Source organism: Terrapene carolina, unplaced genomic scaffold (assembly GCF_002925995.2).
Source record: "Terrapene carolina triunguis isolate 2854851 unplaced genomic scaffold, T_m_triunguis-2.0 Scaffold42, whole genome shotgun sequence".
NCBI classification, from domain to species: Eukaryota; Metazoa; Chordata; order Testudines; family Emydidae; genus Terrapene; species Terrapene triunguis.
The window spans coordinates 347,601-368,831 of record NW_020664393.1 but is presented as its reverse complement, the minus strand read 5'-3'; the positions used below and the strand labels follow the sequence as shown (position 1 = coordinate 368,831).

The window sequence follows — 21,231 nt, the reverse complement described above, 5'->3', positions numbered from 1 at the left end:
CAAGCATCAATGAGGGGCTCTAATATTTTGAACCTAAGTCTTTTGAATTCACAGGAATTACCCCATGTTAATAACTCAGCAAATACCATAATTAGGCTATTAAAAATCTAGCATGTGATTAATCTGAAAGGAAAGTAGCACTGTTTTCAAATGGTCTAATAACTAGATCATCTCTTATCAATTTGAAATGTATCCCATTGGAAAAATGAGGGGATTACACAGCAGAAATAGGGTTTTTCATTCTCTGTGTACATCACATGAAGAAATATTAAAGGCTTATGAAGGCTCAGTAAATCATTTTGCTATTCAGACACTGAATTTCAGATAAGTGAAATATTTGCTGGTATTTTTACATTTTGTATCATATTCCGAGACTTGAAAAGAATGGAATGTCTTTTTCCTACTTGCAGTAACGTTTATTGCTTCTTATTCAGCGCTTGCTAGTAAAGATAATAAAATGTGAGCATAAATCAGCCTATTTTAAGAGACATCTTGTTTTATATAATAAACTTAGATCAAATATTTTTCTTTTAAAATGTATTACGCTGTTTTACATTCATTTCATCTGAAAACAACACAATTGCTTTTTTTTTTTTTTTTTTTTTGTAACTGCCATGTATTTTAGTAATTTCCCCCCCATCTTTCGGGATGTCTGACATGACTACATTCTCATCCTACCTTTTAGCTGAGTGAAAGATGTCTTTAGATAGAGGGATGCTTGCTGGATGTCACAAAGTTGCCACTTTCTCGGTGAAGGGGTACTCCTCTTGCAGCAGTCATGATTCACAGAATCTTTCAGCAGGCATTTCAGGAGGTTTAAAGTGAGGCAGCTCACTAATTCAAGAGCCTTTTTTGGTAGCTTTTGGACTTTTTAACTTTTTATGCAAAGCTAAGCTGAATCATATGCTGGCTACTGAATGATGGATCTGCCTTCTGAGTCAGCTCCAGGAGAGAATAATTTTCTGTTTTCCAGCAGTTAAATGGCTCTGTATGAGAGGTGGAAGGGGATTGAGGATTCTGATTCATCTGATCCCATGTGTTAATTTAAAGACGAGTATGACATTTATTTTGGCATACATCTTTACACTGGGATGGGATTAGTATGACTTGGAAAGCAAAATCTCTAGTGTTTCTAATTAATCAAAATTATTTGTATACTTTAAGAAAAAAAAACACTCTGTCATTATGGTGTCTTCCCATGTTTATTGCTCTGTTCACGTTACAGTGTCAAAGTTCAGATTTCAGAATTGTTTGGATAATTCCTGGGAGGTCTTATTGCTGATTCTACATCTGTCTTCCATCTTTGTGCTACTTTGAGTTTTATATGTACAATATCAGCCAGATTTAGGATGTACAGGAGCTTTGCCTGAGTAAGGAGTGATGGTTTTAAGAAAATTGACTATAGGTTTTAGGGTGGGACCCATGGAATAATCTCCTCTCCAGCCCCTCTTCCCTCACTCTTCCCCATTTGTGCTGTCTGTTTTGGAACCCTGAGTATCTCCATTTGTCATACACTCCTCCGAAGCCCAGGTCACAGCTGTTAGTTTTATGATCAAAGAAGATTACATTGGGTTCCATTGTGAGTCCATCACTTTTGCTCCTTAATTAGCTGGAGAACGCATAGTCATATAACACAAGGCACTTCTTTATCGTCAGAGAAAGAGAGCTTTGCCTCTGGAGTATTTTCAGGCTCTGTCTCTGGGAGAAAGAATAGGACCAGAAAATTAAACTTAAATCCCGTGAATGGCAGTGCAGTGGTGTGCATTAACTGTGGATCACTGAGCTGGTTTAGAAGTCTTTCATTAAAGTTACTGTTTAATTTTCACATATTTATAATGTGATGAAGTGGGCCTCATGAAATAATGCATCTTTAAGTGAGTGCTGATACAAAAATGAACCAAACACCATCGTGGTTGCTTTTATGTAGTATTACAAATGAATCATAGAAATTGCAGATGAAAGATACCATTCTTTTGCTAGTGCAGAATATTCCCTACAGTACATTCTTAGAGATGGGCCAAAACTGGAACTTCAGCTCAGAATACTTGGGAATTTGAGACAGGTTTGGATTCAGATCCCCAAATTCAAACCTGCCCGTATGGTTTTGGCTTTATGTTGGATCCAAAATGGGAAGGGGTTCGCTTTCCATTTCTGGTTCACATTTAGCCAAAATTTTGTCAGAATAGTTCAGTAGAAATTCTTTTGTCCTCAGATGGAAGAAATTCTTTAAGAGCCCAAACTCTAGCCCTAATTCTGCCTAGAACTTGAGCTCTGTACTTAATGCAATCTAGACATGGCTTGGAACCCTGCCTTTCTATCCACCTTCATTTGAGTTTCCTTGCAAAATTATTCCAATTGGATGAATCTAAGTGGGATTGTCAATTTTTTTAACAAGACTATTTTGAAGATAATGGGTGTAATCCTGGCCCCACTGAAGTCTATGGAAGTTCTGCTATACAACCTCAGTTTGGTCCCCTTTTGCATATGCATTGTGGCAAAGCCTTTAATCACATGATTACGCACTATTTTTATCCACATGGCGCTCAGGGAATGAATCAGGGTTGGTTAGTGAATGAGGCTGGTATCTACAGGACCTTTGCCTCATTTGCTGAAGAAGTTGGAAGGTTTGTAGTAAACGGTGCGGGGAGTTGGAGGAAGAGAAGGGATGGTCTCCTGGATAAGACAGATGAAGGATTCTGTCCCTGCTTCTGCCACAGAATTCCTATGCAGAACAAGACTTTGCTCCTGATCCACTTGAGCTCAGTGGCAAAACTCCCAGTAACATCAATGATGCAGGATCAGGCTCCAAATCTTTTAAATCAAATGTGTTGCAGGTGGCAGCTAATTGTATGCTCCTCATTTTCTAGGTGATTCATATTAACACACGTTAGGGCCTGAGTTGCGGAAGTACTGAGCACTCACAACTGCAATTGAAGTAAGTGAGAACTCTGCCCTGAGTGTATAAAGTGCCATAAAATGCTAAGTATTCTGAAAAATAAGGTCCTAGGCATCTTCAAACGGTCACCCAAAATGAGGGGACACTTCTGACCCTAGTGTCTCTGTGCCTCAGTTCTTGACCTTATAAAATGGGGATAATACCACCTCATCTCACAGGAGTAGGTGCAGATAAATTCATTTAGTGTTTGCCAGGCACACACATTACAGTAATTAGTGTCACAGAAAAGCTAATGAATAAATTGATAATTCTGTATTCAGAGCAATGTGTGAAGGGTATGCAGAAATAAGACACTGGTCAATATACTGAATGATGAGGATAAAATGAAACATTGAATGGTTGCCTATTTGGTGAGCACCATCCGTTGTATGCACTGAATGAGGCAGGGGTCTTTTGGAAAAAATTGTGTGTGATCTGGTAATGAAAGTCTGTATCATAATGCAGATGCACAAGAGGGCTAATTAAGGTTGCACAGAAAACCTTAATACTGACATTTCCTACCTTTTCAGTGCTTGACTTTGTAACCTTAATGTTCTTTTAATGTAGGTTTCTTCTTTTTTCTTATTTAATTCATTTACTAAACTTTTTAAAAAGCAAACTGAAAAAATAAAATTTCCATCACGTAGGAACACATTGACTCCTACATTGTGTTATCAGCAGGACTGGAACTTTTACATCCATAGCATAGATCTCTGACACTAGAACTAATGGAGCAATTGATTGTCATTTTATACATGGACCAGCCATAAATGGAGATGAACATGCTGTTTGCCAGTGGGATCCATAGGTATTTGCTGATAGCAAAGGAATGTTGAGACTCAGGAATCCTGATTTAATTCCCAGGTCTGGTGCTTACAGACCCCTCTGCTCCCATTCCCAAGCCTGGCTCCTTCTAGTCTGCTCCCTCCAGCATGCCTCTGTCCACTCCTTCCCATCACCTGGCTCCTGTCTGCTCCCATGCCTCCCTGACTTCCATGTGTCTTCTCACTCCACTGCATTCCAGGTTATTTTCTTCTCCTCCAGGTTGATTGGGTGCCAGCAATTAGAGCATTGAGAGCATTTGAAAGATAATCTGTCTTTCAATTCTGGTGCCTCATGCCACTTAAGTCAATGAGAGGAGGAATTGCAGTGACTTTTCAGCTTGGAAAAGAGACGACTAAGGGGGGATATGATAGAGGTCTATAAAATCATGACTGGTGGAGAGAAGGTAAATAAGGAAGTGTTATTTACTCCTTATAACACAAGAACTAGGCGTCACAAAATGAAATTACTAGGCAGCAGGTTTAAAACAAACAAAAGGAAGTATTTCTTCACACAACGCACAGTCAACCTGTGGAACTCTTTGCCAGAGGATGTTGTGAAGGCCAAGACTATAACAGGGTTCAAAAAAGAACTAGATAAATTCATGGAGGATGGGAATGAGCGGCAGGGGATGGGATGGATCACTTATGAAAGTTCTTCTCAGCCCTGGAGCCTTGGGATGGAGTTTGCTGAGTTGCTCTGTGGTGATTTCAAATGTGTAGTCTGGTTGGTACATAGGAGTTTTTTGAGGATGGACTATGCTCATTACAGATGGAAACTTTGGAGAATTTAGCTGCTGAACCCTAAGAAGCCTCTACTGCACATGTGCAAACTGCAAATTAGGATAGATTTTCACTGGAATGTCAGAAAGGGCAATTCTTAACACCAGGGCAATGCCTCTGCCAGATTTTAAGTCCCTCTCCAAAGCATAGCAGTGCTAGAGCTTCCCAGTGAAACAGTTGTAAAATGTTTTAACATGCAAGAGTCCAAAGTGAATTGTTTGAGTGGACAGAAGAGTGACCATAGTGGAAGTCAAGAGGACTTCATGAGCCTACCAAAAACTTTAGTCATCTTAGCTAGGAGACTCTTTGCATGCAAGCACAACAGCAAAACCTAAATATACTTCTTCAGGAGGAGAGGTGTACTTATCCCAAACGCCTTCCCATTATTGCACCGTTTGGAAACTCCGGCAAGAAAGTGCAACAGTGCTCATAGTGACTCCTTCTTGGGATACATGATTCTCTAATTTAGCAAGCACCCAGTGCCTGCTATGTTTCTGCCTCACAAGACAGGATCTGTTATCAAGGGCCTATTTCTCCATCATGAACCTGAGAGACTGAGCCTATCTGCCTGATTTTTGAGAGGAAACACTTGAATGGCTGTTCAGTCAGAGTAATCAACACTTTACTTGCTTCCACAAAGTATCTTTCTCAAAATTTTCAGAAGTGGCTATTGACTTTTGGACCTCAAGTTTTGGGTACCCAGTTTGAAAAACTTTAAAAGGACCGAAATTTTCAGAAAGTGCTGAACACCCCCTTTTGAAAGTCTAGCCTTTTCAAGGTGTCTCAAGTTGGCCACCCAATGTCACCTGCTAATTTTGAAAATCTTGGCCTAAATATGAATAGGAGTATAAAATTAGTGAGGCAAAAGTCTTCCAACTTCTCCTTAGTGTTGTTTTTTCCTTTGTAAAGAGTTTATTTGCATGGTAATTTTAGAAACAACAATAGACTCAGAACCAGACAGATTTTTATTTTAAAGTAATATATCTTTAAAATAATATTTGCACAGGAAATTAATTTGTAAGATGAGGCAAAGAGACAGCAACACAGTGAGGGGTGAGAAGTAGTTGTAGAAGATGTGCCAATAAAAACACTTTGTTTCATGGGTTCACTTGCACAAGCATGTGCTACCCCATTGTTTTACAAAAAAGAGTCTTCATTTCCTAGTGGATAGCAAACTGCAAACATCTACATGAAAGTAACATTATAAGGCACATTTTCAGGGTGTTGCCTGTCTAGTTCCACTGTGCTGAAAACTATTGCAGGGCTTAACCCTGGAGTCATCGAACAAACAAAACTCCCATTGATTGTCAGTGGGGGTTTTGTTCATATAACAGTTCAGTATTGCACTATAAGGATATAACTTTAACTTGAACAGGCAAAGCAGTTCAAAATTAAGGCTGAAATGCTGTCCTTTGCTCGTTTTGCTACGCTTAAGTTACTGTTATTGAAGATTTTACCTACCATATGTCTTGCACATCATGCTGTTAAGAATTGATTTTCAGCCTTCAGTCTTGGCACTTCCTTTTGTTGGTTTATATTGGGTCCTTAATGTTACGTTGACATAGCAATTTTTGAAGTTTAATTTTCTTTAAAAACAAATTAGATAATCATTTGTGGATTTCTAAAATGTTATATTCATGACTTTTCAGTGAGATTTAATAAGTATTGATATACATTAACATTAGAAAACAATAGACCTGCTAATGACTCATCTTATATCTACAAAAAGGCTGTACCTGGTAAAAGATCTAACAGGATATATCCATATAAAGGCACCATTTGTAAGAACCGAATTTCATTAGATTCTTAAGATGTCTGTGACTGAAACTTACAACTTTAGTAAATACTGTAAGTAGCAGAGTGCCATTCCTGTGCTGTACTCAGGAGCTTTCCTCCTATCAATTCAATTCTTTTCCCTTTCTGTCACACCTCCCTCATTAATTTGGCTACTACAATACATTTTTGTCAAAAGGAACATTTTTGCAGCATGCAAGCTGGATTAATCTGACGTCTGGAAACTTGTTCCCAAAACTGAGCACTCTTGACTGACACTGTTTTGACCCTGACTGCTACATGTTCTGTCATCTGTATTATTACAGAGTAGTTTGGCTGTCTTTGTGGGAATGGAAGCTTTCTGCCCTCTAGAACCACACTGAGGGCCATCTCCTTTAGTTTCAATAGTACTGAAGGCTCAGTACCTCTTGCTGATAGGTAAACTTGATTGTTAGCCCTTTCCTTCAAATATTTTTTTTCTTTTCACCTTCCAGAAAGGAGGGACGAACTACTAGAGTGCCACACATCCTGGCCATACGTGCCATGACATCCATTACTTCAGATCAGTGATTTTGGGGTATCTTCTCTATTCATTGTAAATAAGTGGCTATGGGGTGGTGGGGGTTATCCCAGCACAATGGAGCCCCAGTCTTGTTGGTCACTGGTCACTACTGTAATACAAATAATAAAATAATAATTGAAAATCCATGGTAGTGATACAGGTCTACTGCATATTCTCCTCACGATACATGCATGCCACTTTACTTCCATTAACTCTGAGGGTACTTACAGAATAATCATGATGGCTTTGTTCTCTGGCGCCAGTCTAATGTTTTAGTCACAAAATAATCTTAAGTAGGTAATATCTTAAGAACTTTTGTATCACCATGATAAATAGAAAACTGAATATTGGCTCAGTCAGTCTCTCTCTCTCTTACTCCAAAACTTCTGTATTTTCCTTGATTCCAGAAGAAGCAGCAAGGGAAAAATAGTTCTTCTAAAATATGTAAAATGTTTCATATTTAAATATACCATTTCACCAGTAAAATGCTTAGACCATAGCTATTTTTTTTTTTAATTCACTGGCTTACTTTGGAACACCATGGAACAGGCCTAATACTGTAATCATCTTGCAAAATCTATGACTCAAAAGACATTTTTTTCTTCTTTGTGGTCTTTGTGTTTCAACATGAAAGTAGAGAACACTTTCTTTAAAGCAAACTTAAAGAATACCATCTTTATACCAAGAGATTGTTTGATATACTGTACTGTAGGAATTGCAGCCAGCAACTAAACAAATTGGTAAACATAGCCAAAAACAAACCTTGGCTGCTGTCAGCATTAACTTCTCAGTTGAACAAATTCTGATGTCCACCTTAACAGGAAAACACATTTCTGGCTGTTTTGTGCTGCTGAACAGCTCCGTAGGGAGTCATTGCAACAGAGTGTAAGTTATAGCACCTTTGCTTCATATCTCCACATGTGCGCTAGGCTCAGCTCAGAATCAGGGCCAGGACTTCATAACTTTGTCTGCTAAATCATTTAACTCAAAGTGTGTTACAGTGCTACTGGGATCTCACCTCATCCATGTACTCTGATTTGCACAGAGACACTCCTTAGATCAAAGGCTTTCAAAGCAGACATCAACTCCGGTCACCATTGCAGCTCTTTGATAACATCACTCCTGCCACCAACTCTGGAACAAAGAGCTCTCTGAGCCCATTGCACTTCCCCCATTCCTTCGCTGGCTCAACCCACCTCTGGGCCCACCATCACTGACACTCTCTCCTTGCTCCTCCTTCCTGACACCACATTCAAACCAGCCAGCCTCCAATCTTTTTCCAACTGAAATCTGCCTCAGCTCCTCTGACCCACCACTCTCCTGCTCCTTCCCTCATTCAGCTAGCCAAGCTGAAACCCCCCTGAACTCTGCTTAATTGGACCCCTCCCCCCACAGTGTACGTAGTTGTGTGCGTACGCACACATGCTCACTCTTCCTGCTTCCAGTGGTGCTTCTCCTGTCTAACAAACTGGGGTAGAACCCAAAACCCCCTCTTGTCACATGCAGACTGCACCTCCAGGCCTAAACTTCACTCAGCCCTCCTCAGCTCCGGTCAGTCACTCCAGAGCTCCTTACCTTCCCCTCTGCCCCAGTCTAGGCTGTTGCTACAATCCCTTATCTCCCTACTCATTTCCCTCCTAGACGTCCCTATTTCCTTATTCTGCTCTATGAATCATAAAAATGGCCATATTGGGTCAGACCAATGGTCCATCTAGCCCAGTATCCACCACGTGTTTCATTCCAAAGAGCACCAAGAGGGAAATGCAGGTGAGATTCTATCTTGTGAAAATGTTTTATGCAATCTAAGCATATCTGAGAGTCTGTAGACAATCTTAGACCTTCCTAAAATGGGTTAGGCTGATCCAAGGCTTTACATTGGTTCAATCTGCCTTCAGGCTTTACACCACATAAAACTGCAAACAAATTCTGAAAAATATGAGTGGAGCAGGGGATGGGTAGGATATCAGGAGGATGTAGATTGGATGTAGATTGAAGCAGCAATGTATAGCTGCTTAACCTGAGTTAAGCAAGGTAAAATTAATTCATTCTTAGTTTCGTGGGAATATCTCTTCACTTTCACTTTGGAAATGATGGAATAAAAAAAAGTGGGAAAGTTTATTCAGGAAGTGTGAAAATGCAAAATGTTTCCAAATATCTGCTCTGTTTAAAATCCTTTATTGAAACAGTACAATAGTAACAAGGGAAACTTTTTCTTGTATTCATACAAGTAGGAAAGCTTATACACTAGCAAGTTTTTCTTCCGTGCTTTAAGGATAGTAAGAATTTTCCATTCTAAACCTTTCTGCCTATTAGAAAATTCCTGCCAAAATATACCATGTGAATTAGCTTGGGTCTGCGGTTTGTTCACTTGTCAGATTGCTTATGTTTCGTGACTGCAGTTTCTTCCTTTCCTTTTTTTAATAAAAAGTATTTAAATTTCATCAAAAAATTGTAATGAGGAAAAATGAAGCGATTCAAATCTAATTCTTTTGATTTCATTAATCAAGCTGTTGCCCAGTACCAAGATACTACAAAACAGAAAATACATGGGAGTATGAATTCTTTTTCATGTCACATAAGAACAGCCATACTGGGTCAAACCAATAGTCCATCTAACCCAATATCCTGCCTCTGAGGCCTGGTCTGCACTACAGAATTAGGTCGACGGAAGCTGCCTTAAGTTGACCTGTTAATGTATGTGTCTACACTACCGGGTCCTTTACGCCAACCTAAGTCGCCTCTGATGTCAACTTCTGTATTCCAGCTCAGCGAGAGGCGTAGCGCTTAATTCGATTTTCATAGGTCAACAGCGAGGTAGTGCAGATGCTGCGTTGTGTAATTTGACTTAATTGGCCTCCAGGTGGTGTCCCACAATGCTCATCTGTAACTGCTCTGGAGATCATTCTCAACTCTGCTGCACTGGAAACAGCCCCGCCCCTGCTAAAGCCCCAGGAACTTTTGAATTCCCATTTCCTGTTTGATCAGCATTGGGTGCACACCAGCACAGCTGGTCATGGAGACTCCATGCCCCAAATGCACTCCAGCCTGGTCTGCACAGGAGGTGGTGGATCTCATTGTGTGGGGAGAAGAGTCTGTGCAGACAAAGCTCCGATCCAGCAGAAGAAACGCTGACATCTGTGAAAAGATCGCTTAGGAAGTGGGGGAGAAAGCCTACATGAGGGGCATACAGCAGTGCCGTGTGAAAATGAAAGAACTTCGCCAAATGTACCATAAGGCAAGAGAGGTGAACAGTCGTTCTGGTGCTGAACCACACACTTGCCAGTTCTACAGCGAGCTGCATGTGATTCTCGGGGGTGACCCTACCAGTACCCCCAAAAGCAACATGGACACATCTCAGCTGTGTGAGTCTAGGGACAACAGGGAGGACGATATTGTGGATGAGGAAAAGGAGGAGGAGGAGAATGGGAGACAGGCAAGCGGTGAATCCATTCTCCCCATGAGCCAGGAAATATTTTTAACCCTGGAGCCCTGTGGGTCTCAAGACATCATGGTGGCCGACCGTGATGCCGGGGAGAGCACCTCTGGTGAGTATATAGTTCCAATCAAATTCCAATTAAACTTTAGTGGGCACGCACATTTGGTTTCATTGCATGTTTACTGTGAAGAAAAAGCGAGGTGCTGTGGGTCTTTGTTTCCACGAGGCCACTCCAGCTGCGCAGAGGGTGGCCCCCAGAAAACACTGTTTATGTGGACTGGGGTAGCCCAGGAATCCTTCATGGGGATCTCTAGGAAACTTTCATGGAGGTACTCTGCAATCTTTTGCAGAAGGTTTCTGGGAGGGCAGCCTTATTTATTCCACCATGGTAGGACACTTTCCCACGCAACTCCCAAATTAATTCTGCTGGCATCATGGCAGTACACAGCATAGCACCATAAGGATCAGGTCTATACTCAGATTCTTGCAGCATCTCCTCCCTTTCCACCTCTGTTACCCTCAGGAGACTGATATCACATAGGGTCACCTAGGGGAAACGCGGGAAGTTTTTATTAAAAGTGCTCAAACAACAAACAATAGAGCATGTAGACACACACACACCCCAATTCCGGATCTCCAAACCACACTGGTGCTAATGTATCTTTAATGTGCTTGACATGGATCGGCATGTCATTCAAGTGGCTGGGGGTGGGCTTCCTCTGTTTCTCTCCCACCCTCTCAGAGGGCCCCCCCATGTGACCCATTCTTAAACAACATCCAGTGTTGCTAGGGGGAAGGGTGATTGTTCAAATAGTTACCTATGCTACTGACATGAATCTGCCATAAACTTCAGGAAAAGTGCAGTCACCCCTGACTCAGGGGCCTACTCACCATGGCTGGAACAGTAAAACAGATCACTGAATGGGTAGGGATTCCGATTATGTTATGGCTTGAACCTAGTGTAATAAGGGGTTTGGATTTTTTTTTTTAAATAAAAACAACTTTGCTCTGGAAACATTGTATGTATTTACAATGGTTGCTTTGTTCTTTTCCATGTCTTAAAGCTGAAAATGTGTCCTTTGGTGTGTCATCAATACCTGTACGGAGACTTTTGCTGATTAGAAGGAGGAGAAAGAGAATGCTGGAGGACATGTTCACCAAGATAACAGATGCCCCAGGGACAGCTGACACAGAGCTCAGAGCCTGGAGGATTCACTGTCTGAGAAGTTAGACATGGACATGAACAGCAGGAAAGTATCCCAGGAGCATGAGCCTGCGACACAGGATGAGATGCTTCAGATTATGAGGGACCAATCAGACACTTTGAGGCGTCTGGTTGAGCTGCAGGACCAGAAGCAGGAGGGTAGAGTCCCTCTGCAACCCCTGCTGAACAGCCAGCCAGCCAGCATCGCCCGGCTCACAACCTCCCTCCTCCGAAAGTTCCATGAGGCGTGGGGGGAAAGTCCATTATCCCTTGCACTCAACTCAGGGGGTGGGTACAAGGAACAGAAGGTGCCCATTCACAGACCTTTGATGGTCAATAATGCAGTGTTATGTTACACAGATGATGTTGTTTCTCCCCTCCCAAGTTTATAACCCCTTTTCCCCAAGGTTACCTTTTTTTTCTGTTCTCTCAATTTACTTGTGTTAGCTAAATAAAATAAATGGATTTGAGAAATAAATGTTCTTTATTGAATAGAGGCAGGGAGTTGGGGGAGGAGGTTTGGCTTTACAGGGACAGTGATGCAAGCAAGGTGAAGGTTTGGGAAAGCACAATGAAGACAAGCAGCTCACATTACTGTGACTCATTTCTGAAACATGTTTTCAAAGCCTCGCAGATAAGCAGAGCCCCTTGCTGTGCTCTTCTTATTGCCCTAGTATCTGGCTGCTCAAAGAGAGCTGCCAACCTATTTGCCTCCATGCCCCACCCCGGCGGAAACTTTTCTCCCTTTGCCTCACAGATATTATGGAGCGCACAGTAGGCAGCTCTAACCATGGGGATGTTGTCTTCAATAAGGTCCAACCTTGTTAGTAAACTTCTCCAGCACCCTTTTAAATGGCCAAAGGCACATTCAACCACCATTCTGCACTTGCTGAGCCTCTAGCTGAACCGTTAATTACTGCTGTCCAGACGGCCAGCGTATGGCTTCATGAGCCATGGGAGCAAGGGGCAGGCTGGGTCCCCCAGGATCACGATAGGCATCTCAATGTCGTCAATGTTCATTTTGCGGTCTGAAAAGAAAGTCCCCGATTGCAGCTTTATGAACAGACCCGAGTTCCTAAAGATGCACACGTCATGCACCTTTCCCTACCATCCCATGTTGATGTCAGTGAAACACCGCTTGTGATCCACAAGCACTTGCAACACCATTGAAAAGAATCCCTTTCGGTTTATGTACTCTTTGCAAGGTGGTCTGGTGCCAAGATGGGGCTATGTCTGCCATCTATCGCCCCACTGTAATTAGGGAACCCCATCACACCAAAACCATGCATTATGTCCTGCACGTTTCCCAGACTCACTACCCTTCATAGCAGAAGTTGATTGATGGCCCTGCAAACTTGGAAAACAGCAGCTCCCACAGTTGATTTACCTTCTCCGAATTGATTCCCCACTGATCGGTAATTGTCTGTCATTGCAAGCTTCCATACAGCCACTTGCTTCTCCACTGTCAGAGCAGCTCTCATTTTTGTGTTGCTGAACTTCAGGGCTGGGGGAAACTCTGCACAAAGTTCTTGAAAAGTGGCCTTCTGCATTCAAAAGTTCTGCAGCCACTGCTCATCATCCCAGACCTGCAAAACGATGCCGTCCCACCAGTCAGTGCTTGTCTCAGAAATGGTGTTCAACCATGTGCAGCTGCTCTGAGACGGCCAGCAGCAACTGTGAATTGTTTTTTCCAGTGGCTTGCAGCAGGGCTGCTGCAGGACATTGCAATATTCCGTGTGGCAGCTCCTATCTCAGCTCTCTCAATACTGCAGGAGAAGGTGCGAGGTGTTTGAGATGCTCACAGCAAGAGTGTATAACCAAGCATAATAAGGCGCAAAAACCATTGGGTTGTTTGCCGTTGATATGAGGGAGGGAGGATAGTGCATCATGGGAGGCCAAACAATGTTCCCGTTCTCCCCTGCGACAATGTTTTAGTCCCATGAGGCATTGCACAAACTTCTCAAAACACACTGCAGCAAGTTGTACTTTGGGATAGCTACCCACAATGCACTGCATAAAGTCGACTTTATTTTGTACTGTAGACGTTCTCTAAAAGTGCCCACTGCCAGGTGCTTTAGAGGGAATGAATATAACAGGGTTTGAGTGATCCATTCCCTGTCATCCAGTCCCAGCTTCTGGCTGTTAGAGGTTTAGGGAAATCCAAAGCATGAGTTTGTGTCCTTGGCCATCTTAGCTAATAGCTATTGATGGACCTATCCTCCATGAACTCATCTAATTCTTTTTTGAACCCAGTTATACTTTTGGCCTTCACCGCATCTCATGGCAACAAGTTCCACGGGTTGACCGTGTTATATGAAAAAGTACTTTTTAATGTTTGTTTTAAACCTGCTGCATGTTAATTTCATCAGGTGACCCTAGATGTTGTGTTATGTGAAGGGGCAAAGAAAACTTTCCTATTCCATTTCTCCATACTATTCATTATTTTAGATCCTCCTATAGTGTTTATACAGCTGTCTGTTTACCCTTCTGTATGTTTCTATTAAAAATAAATAAATCTGGAAATAATATCTGTCATTCTAAATGTATTATAAAAATCCTCTTGTGGTGTATCAGTCATTATTCACTATTATTCTTCTATTGAGATCATATTAATTCTGAAAGCCAAGTATCTTTTCCTTAATTTATCACTTGTTTAATTGAAAATTATTTTATGGCTCATTTACAAACAAGTTGAAACTGCAGTATGCATTTTTCAAGATAATAGTATAAGCTCTATCTGTATTACATGTGCTGAATTTTAAGATTCTCCAGTTATACAAGTTAATTATTTACACCATAATTATTATGGTTGTGGAATCCAGATTTGTGGTGAAGTCTAGACAGGTCTGTTTCTCTAGGTTTTATACGGCTGCTATTATCATGACATCTCAGTGTCTTCTACTCAAAGTAAGCAAATTTCTTTCTTCCAGCGTTGTTGGTAGGAACAAGCTTAAGCGTATTGAATTTTTTCATATTGCCAAATGACAATCTGCTGTAGAACAGTTTGCTAAACTCATGAATTTCAAGGTGCACATGTAAGCCAATCTCAAAATTATTCTTTGCAACTTGTTCGTGTTTATCATTCAGAATCTAAGTGCACATTTCAAACATTTGATTGAAATCAAAATAGGTTTTAATACCCAACTTAAAATTGTAATAAATACTCTTAGGCTGAGAGTCTTAAAGGCGCTGAGGGGATTGGATGCCCAATTTGCATTTATGTTTAAATCCCATCTTCAGTCAATACAAAAATGTTAATGCTTTTAATAAATTTTTTTAAGTTACTGACCTGACCTTAAATGGGTGCTCAGTTGAGTGATGAAACCAATTGTAAAAATAATAATAATAATAATAAAAAGTAGCTGCTATTAATGGAAGCTAACAATGTTAGAAACCACTAGGAAAGGGATAGATGATAAGACAGAAAATATAATGCCATTATATAAATCCATAGTATGCCCACACCTTGAATAGTGCGTGCAATTCAAGTTGCCCCATATTAGAAGTGGAAAAGGTACAGAGAAGGACAACAAAAAAGATTAGCGTTATTGAACTGCTTCCATACAAGGAAAGAGTAATGACTGGGATAGTTCATCTTAGAAAAGAGATGACTAAAGAGGGATATGACAACGGTCTATAAAATCAGGAATTGTGTGGAGAAAGTGAATAAGGAAGTTTTATTTACTCCTTCACATAACACAAGAGCCAGGGGTCACACAATGAAATTAATAGGCAGCAGGTTTAAAACAAACATAAAGAAGTACTTCTTCACAGAACACACAGTCAACCTATAGAACTTATTGCTGTGGGATGTTGTGAAAGCCAAAAGTATAACTGGCCTCAAAAAAGAGCTAGTTAAATTCATGGAGGATAAGTCCATCAATGGCTATTAGCTAAGATGGTCAGGGACCATGCTCTGCATGTCCCTAAACCTCTGACTGCCAGAAACTAAGACTGGATGGCAGGGTGGATCACTCAATAATTACCTTGTTCCGTTCATTCCTTCTGAAGCATCTGGCACCAGCCACTGTTGGAAGACAAGATACTCAGCTAGATGGACCTTTGGTCTGACCCAGTATGGCTTTTCTTATGTTCTTAAATGGTGTGGCTAAAGCACAGGACTAGCACAAAACACACCAGGTTCTATTTTTGGCTTTCCAACCAATTTCCTGAGTGACCTTAGATAAATCACTTAACTTCTCTGTTCCGCCGTGTACTTACCTGTAAAATGGTGGTAACTCTTGGCTGCCTTGACGGGTCTTTGCAGGGATAAAATAAGGAAAAGATTCTGTGTAAGTGCAATAAGTTGTCTATAACTTTTACATTAACTCCCTTTGCTTAGTGAGGTAGCAATCCTTATTATGGACCAATATCTGTAATTTTTTTTATAGGAGCATGAACAAGTATGTCCAACCACAAATCTTCCATTTTGTTTTTATCCCTGTGACTTTCAAATGACCAAATACTAAACAGAAATATGATTAAGTACCTAAACTTCTTCTCTTATTTTGAGACTTTGTTTGCCAATGTTCTGCCTGGATCTGCATGTCACAGCCAACATATAACCCTGTGGAAAGATGCGTTTATAATGGGAACATAGACACAACAAATGCTAACTTCCATAGCCAGCAGGTGCCACTGTAATTCTGAATGGCATATGGTAAAATGTCATTAGTGGGATTTAATGTTCTAAAGGGAAAAATAAAATTTTATTATTTATAATCAGCAATTCTTAACTTAAATTGAATTGACTTACATTGGAAATGATTTATAACTATTTGGTGGTTATGTTGGGTTATTGGGAGTTTATGAATTTAATCCTTGTCTGAAACTCACTAAACTGTGCCTCAAGTTGAAATAAGAACATCAGAAGTAAGTATTTGTCTCTTGATTGGTTTAAAAACATTTATTTTATGTTTAATTATAAAAAGATGGCTATTTTCTGAAGCATAAATTAAAGTATAGGTTCCAGTATTTATTTTAATCATGAAATTCAGGGCTCAGTGTTTGCAACAATGAATTAAAAACATCCAGCAATATGAATGTGCCAGTAAAGCTTGAGTAAAAGAAATAAGAAGCTATTAATAAAGGAGGAAAATACCATGGATTTGATCTCTCAAAAATAAAAAGTTAGTAAAGAAATAAGACATCAGATCATAGTTCAAAGAAATAATATTTTTTTGAAATAGTATTTATTAAAATCACATTTTTGTAAAAATAAAAGTAAAATAAGAAGAGAGAATCAAATATTGGATTTGCTTAGATTAACATCCCCTCCCCCATAAAAAAACAATACCTGGGGCCTCATAGTCTTGACTTTTTTATTTTCATCAGCAGGGCCATCCATAGGGGCGGGTGTGGGGCCCGGGGCGGAAGTGACGGATTCGTCTCTTCCGGGACTGATTGCGCCGGCCAATCGCACCACCTGTGGGGCCCCCCAAAGCGCAGGGCCTGGAGCAGGGGGGCCAGGGGTGGAGGTGACAGCTTCATCTCTTCCGGGACCAACCATGCCGGCCAGTGGCGCAGGGCCCAGAGTGATCATCCTGATTCGCCCTACCCAAGGGACAGCTCTGTTAATCAGAATTGATAAATCTACTCTTTCTGACAGATAACCTGTACAAATAACATTAGATATCTTGGGGAAGTATGTTTGAAATATGTGTTAGAGATGGGATTTTTAAACAAAAAAAAGAGGGTAAACTTTTTCAAAGTGATTAAGACTTTCCAAAAGACATTTAGAGCCAAATTTTAAAAGGTATTTGGGCACCTAGTGGGATTGTCAAAAGCGCCTAGGCACCTAACTCCCATTGAAATCAATGAGTTTTAAGGTCCTAGTACTTTTAAAAATCCCACTAGGTGCCTAAATATCTTTAAAAATCTGTCCCTTAGGCATTTAGGATCCTAAGTATAATGAGACTTGGGCCCCTAAGTACCTAAATCATTTTTGGACATGGGATTTAGGCTCCTAAGTAACTTAGGTGCTTTGGGAAATTTTATCTGTGGTCTAAGCCTAGTATACTGCAATTATAATTGTTGTCCAAAATAATACACTGATTTCTTTACCAAAGTTTTATATTTCCTAGAGGACTAATATTTTAAAATATATATAAAGGGTGGTCTAGAGATTTGAATGGGTGCCCTTCTTTTAAACTGAAATCTAGTTAACTAGCTAAGGCTATGTCTACACTACCACTTACGTCAGCCCCCCCCCCGAACGACATACGTTTTGCCGACATAAGCGCCAATGTGGACAGCGCTAGGTTGGTGGGAAAACCTCTCCCACCGACATAACTACTGCTGCTCAGTGGGTATGCATCGGTACAGCTGCGCCGCTGTAAGCTCTCTAGCCTCAAAGTGGATAGCTGTATCTGTTACACAATAGATGGTGCTCTGCAGTACAAATTAAAAAGCTTGCAATGCTTGTGACACATTCTAGGTGTTCTGCCTAGTCAAAGCCTAGTTTCAATCAACCATTCACTTCTTAAAGAAGGAGGTTTGGGTGGTGGTGTGGAATTTATGACCAAACTAGTAAGAATGTTATTTTAAATAATATATGTACGATATACTGTTCTGAGTCATAAAGAGATAACAGGCTGTCAGCAAAGTCAGTGTAAGAAAATATTATACTAGCATAACACAGTTCAGTAACAATTACAGAGCCACTGAGATATCATTTGTCTAGGAGGACTTCATTCATTTTTATTTTCTTTGGCTATTTGGTGGCCCACATGTAGCAGATGATGATTTCACTTGGAAGTGTGGTGGCTTTTTTATCCATCTTGAAAAGTGCCTTAGGAGGCCAACTTGTTGACCCATTTACTTTGTAAGAAGGGAGAAAAGATATACAATTGATTATAGTCATTTTGACTAACAAGAACCAAAATTGTACTACTTGCTCCTTCTTTTGTTTCTCCAAACTAATTGGATCACAATCCTAGCAGACCAAGTAACTGTAAATAAGCGGATCTAGTTACTAAGAATATATAAGAATATAGTTTTTATTTTTCTGTGAAATCAAAACACCTCTCATGTCTGGGAAAAGTTTCCGTCGGTGGCACACTGCTGCAATTTGTTGTTTCTCTCTTACACTAAATGGTGAGGAGAGGGAGTCATTTAATTGGTTCATTCAAATGTTTAGCCAGAGAGGTTTTGGAGGTTTGCTAATAAAATATAGAAGTTTATTCTCCCCTTTGCAAACATGAATGGAGGGGATGAAAATTTGGGAGAGACAGGTGGGATGAGAAGTAGGGTTATGGAAGGGAGTGAACTCCTCCCTGCTTCCATATCACACAGAACTCCTCCTATTGTTCCAGGGAAATTTGCGAGAGGAGCCATTCAACAGCAACTCTCTGAAGGATGCTTACACACAGCCCTCCCAGTGGTTATCTGACCAAGGGTTCATACAACATTAATTCGTGAGCACTCTCTGCTTCTCTTCAGAGTGTGTGTATGTTCAGGGGGAGAGATTCCAAGCTCTGTATGGCTGATGGCAGAACTCCTCTGTGTCCCACTGGACTCGTAGACTTTACTTTTGCCTTCTCTGTGGCCCCTGAAGCTCTTCCCATGGAGGGAGCAGGTGAAGACCTGCTGGAATTTCCTAGGCTTTCTGCTCCCTACTGCGGAATTTTCTGTGGGAAGGTACAGTGTAACCCACCAGTAGGTACAGAAAATGAATACAAGTTCAAACCAAAGAAAAACGTTATTGGAAACCAAAACAGTTTTCAGAAAAGACACATCAGTGCAAATAATTGACTCTAATTTCTTGATTACAAATGGGTTACATACAATAACATGTTTTTCAAAAGTGCAAACATATTTGCACACACATTTTAGAAAGGAACGACTGAGAATACTGGATTAAGTGATTTTGAATTCTGGATTTCCTGATATCAAAAAAGGCGGGAGGAAGGAAGGAAGAACTGAGGCCTTTGTTCCTGTCTGAAGCAGCACTCAAATGGGTTTTGTTTGGTGCAGATTTCATTAATATAAAAAGGGTTTGTTTTCAGTAACTGGAGCTTTTTCTACATTACCAGGGATGCTAGGGATTTTCTTTTCACTGCTAAAACCAAGAAATCTGTCAATAGTATTTCATATTTGTGTTTCCAGGATATTTTCCAGGCCCCAAATGGAGTCCTGAGGGTAACCACAGTTCTTGGCTATCATCATCTGTCACGTTAAGGCTGACATGAACAGAGCTTACTTTAGTGCCACTTGTAAGTTGTCCAGTGACCAGGATTTCTGTGGAAACATCAGGCACTCTTCTTGCCTCTTTTTTAGGGGTCTGAGTGTCTCCGCACAGTCGCTACATCCTAGTCATTGCCAACTAAGGGAGGACAATTCTTACCAGGTCTAGAAAAGAAAAATTGAAGGTTTACACTCCAACATCTCATTTTTGACCCCATGAAAAGTTTTCTGCTGCTCTTGAGTGAACCCTGTTAATGAATGCTTTAGGACTTCTGGGGATGGAGTAGAAGATGATCTCAGAGGTCTGCATTTTTCTCCTATTTCTTAGATTCAATCTCTTTTCAGTCTGCAGGTTATTTGCCTAATCTACATAGAAACATTAGTTGACAATAAAATATTGATTATATATCATTAAGGAGTAATTAGCATTACTTTGATATCCTCTATATATCCTTAGCTCGACAGGGCAAAATTACTAAGAATCCCCATGAAATATTTTATGAAAGAGTTGGATGTAAACCACGTTTTTAGATTAAAATTTTATGAATCACAAATGAAGCTATTACTTTTTCTTGCATGAATGTAACTCGAAAACAGCTAAACTGCTTTATTTTAGTAAGAAAAAAATGCTTCTTAAGCAAATATCTTGTTTGCTAAATTTAAACTGGGAATGAATTATGGCCACACTTACAAACATCTGAAAATGTGGGGCATAATGGGAGCACCACACTGCTCTTAACTAGATTAGTGGTTAAACAAACAACATTGAAATAAAACAGGATCTGGGGAAACTGAGGCAGCTGTCTTTATCCTTTTCTTTTCAATGTGCTAGCTGCTGTATTACTCTACTTGTATTTCAAAGTAAAGGGATCAACTCTGGTTTCATATTATTAGCTCTCAGAAAAATTAAGAGGACATAGAAGACAAAAAGGACCTCAGTGGTATATGTAGGATCTAAACGTGTTAGGAACGTATTATTTTTTGATGTTTTTAAAATGTGGAACATTTATGATAAAAATGATTAATTTCCTGACAATTGATCTCCCAGCTTATCACTATTATAGGAATTTAATCATTTGTTTTATGGATAGTAATAATTGTCAAAAAAATCCGTAGTGAAGCCAGGTCAGTAATGTTATAAAAGAATATCAAGTTTATAACTCAGATCAGGCTGTAGAAAATGATTTGAACTGCTCTGCTGGTAAATTTTGAAACAGCATGAAATAAGTCCTTTGGGATATGGGATGCCTCTTGTTTCCAGCATGAAAGCCAATAAATGGCATTAATGCCTATTCCAGAGGGAAATGGTTACTTCCAAACAGCTAAGGATAACAACCATCAGATTGAGGGAGAGGAGGAAAACAAAAACAAGGAGAAGGGGGAGAACACCAAAACTGAAATCCTTTTAAGTTGCCTGTGTCTTTGCACAAACTATTTGCTTTATTGGGCTTTGAATAAAACCAAACAGGAAAGATCTTAGACCCGTGAAGCTGCCAAATATTCAGTGGTCTCTGGGAGTTTGACAGTTGAACT

At 40.3% G+C, this 21,231-nt stretch overlaps 2 protein-coding genes across 2 annotated transcripts in view; one reads left to right on the top strand and one right to left on the bottom strand.

Annotated features, from left to right (window-relative positions):
* COL10A1 (collagen type X alpha 1 chain) overlaps window positions 1-755 on the bottom strand; it is an 84,170-nt gene extending 83,415 nt beyond the window's left edge. The window contains exon 1 of the mRNA XM_026653495.2: window positions 679-755. The gene's annotated coding sequence lies outside the window, so the exon portion shown is untranslated. The remainder of the gene's footprint in view (window positions 1-678) is intronic.
* The window catches only part of LOC112106981 (dermatan-sulfate epimerase), a 296,569-nt gene that overhangs the window by 108,348 nt on the left and 166,990 nt on the right, over window positions 1-21,231 (top strand). The gene's annotated exons all lie outside the window — the stretch shown is intronic.